The sequence below is a fragment of the Micropterus dolomieu genome, linkage group LG03 (assembly GCF_021292245.1).
Source record: "Micropterus dolomieu isolate WLL.071019.BEF.003 ecotype Adirondacks linkage group LG03, ASM2129224v1, whole genome shotgun sequence".
NCBI classification, from domain to species: Eukaryota; Metazoa; Chordata; class Actinopteri; order Centrarchiformes; family Centrarchidae; genus Micropterus; species Micropterus dolomieu.
This window is the reverse complement of record NC_060152.1, coordinates 22,551,583-22,553,906: the sequence shown is the minus strand read 5'-3', so window position 1 is coordinate 22,553,906 and position 2,324 is coordinate 22,551,583.

The window sequence follows — 2,324 nt, the reverse complement described above, 5'->3', positions numbered from 1 at the left end:
AAATAAAAGGGATAAAATAAAGTCAAATAAAATCGGGAAAGGCTCTCCTATAAAAGTATGTTTTAAGAAGGGACTTAAAAGAGTTCACTGACTCAGCCAACCTGATTTCCTCGGGCAGGCTGTTCCAGAGCCTCGGGGCCCTGACTGCAAACGCTCTGTCCCTTTTGGTTTTCAGTCGAGACTCTGGAACAGACAACAGACCTCTGCCCGAGGCTCTCAAGGTACGTGCTGGTGCGTATGGGACTAAAAGGTCAGAAATATAACAAGGCGAGAGGCCACGAAGAGCTTTAAAAGTGATCAATAGAATTTTAAAGTCAATTCTAAAACATACTGGGAGCCAGTGTAATGAAGCTAAAATAGGAGTAATGTGGTCATATTTCTTTGTTCTGGTTAAAAGCCTGGCAGCTGAGTTCTGGACAGTCTGGAGTCGATCAGGAGATTTTTGGGTTAAACAAGTGAAAAGGCTGTTGCAATAATCCAGGCATGATGAGATGAAGGCGTGTAAAATGGTCTCGGTGTCCTTAAAAGTTAACATAGATCGAATTTTTGCTATATTTCTAAGTTAATAAAAACATGATTGAACAAGCTTTGTGGTGTGCTGCTCGAAATTTAAATTACTATCAAACCAGACACCAAGGTTCTTTGCAACAGGCTTAATGTGATTTACTAGGGAACCAGCAGATGGCAGTATTTGTTTTGCCATTTGCTGGGACCTGATGACCAGGATTTCTGTTTTGTCTGAGTTCAGCTGGAGGAAATTATTTGACATCCATTTTTTAACTTCACAAAGGCAGTCGATAAGTGAACTCCAGGGTCTGTGGATCTGATGGGCAATTACATTTGTGTGTCATCAGCATAAATATGAAAAGAAATACCGTGTTTATGGATAATATGTCCAAGGGGAAGCAGATACAAGGAAAACAAAATGGGTCCTAAGACCGACCCCTGAGGCACACCATATTTAACTGGACAGAAACAGTACAATGAGCAGCTGTTTGGACAATTCTATCTAGAATCTTTGCAATAAAAGGCAGTTTCGAAATTGGTCAAACATTTTGTGGGAGGGAGGAATCTAAACCAGGTTTCTTTGAAAGCGGGTTCACGCAAGCCATTTTAAAATAATCAGGGACACAACCAGTAGATAGGGAGCTGTTAAAAACAGCATCAAATGAGGCCCAGCAGAATCCATTACTTTCAGTAAAAACTTTGTAGGTATTACATCAAGTGGGCTGGAGGACACTCTCATTTGTGATACTGTTTTTAAAAGCTCAGACAAGTCAATGGGATAAAACTGGTTAAAACTCTCTTGTTGCTGGTGAGGGACCTCTGAGTAAGAGGCCGTGGGGGTAATAGAGGCTCTGATTGACACCACCTTATTGGTAAAATAAGATAAAAACAATTCACAGTCATCATTACTTCCAGCTGAGGTACAAGGAGGGTTTGGGTTTATCAGCTGATCCACAGTCTTAAACAGAAACCTGGGATTGTGTTTATGTGTAGTAATGAGTTCAGAAAAATAGTGGGATTACTTAACTTAATAAATACATAAACTTATGTTGCCTTGGCAACAGCACGACGGCAGCTGAACAAAAAGCCGGACCACAGACAAGGTAACAGTAACAGCTTTTAACTGAAATCATGATTGATTGTTGAGTTGAAGGCTAGCCAAAGTAAGCCACAGTCCTCAGCTGAAAATGTGCACACGTACGGTTGTTCTCCTTTTTGGGCCTTTTTGGTGTAACCTCACAGTCATTCGTTAACTGGCTGTCGGGAGCTGCACCTTTTTAACTCACCTCCAGCTCTCTCTGTAGCTCAGACAATCCCTAACGTTAGTCGCCGGAGCTTTGTTGTGATCAGTAGCGTTGATAGCGTTTTTACGGTCATCTAGCTTAAAATCCATGTCAGATGACTAAAATCCTTAACCCATGTAAAACCTAAGTTAAAAACTTAAGTTAAATAAAAAGGATAAAAAAAATGTAACGTAAAAGTGTGGATTAAAACTGGATAAGAGTCCGGTTTAAGACGGAGCGTCCGACAGGTAGCTACAGACGCCAACGCATGCGCAGAGTACAGATTACGTCAGCGATTACGTCAGCGATCTTGTGACTAAAACCGTTAATGTTGTTAGTATGATGTCAGTATGACTATCATTTATTTTCACTGTCATTTTCTGCTGAGAACTGCAAAATAATTTTCAAGGAGAAAAAATAGCCAAACGCCAAATGTCTAGATGATGCGCTGTTGCAGCCATGGTTAAGCCGCGCTGCTCACGCAGGTTTTGTGGCTGCTCTAACCAGTTAATATGGGTGCCGAAATGACAAGCA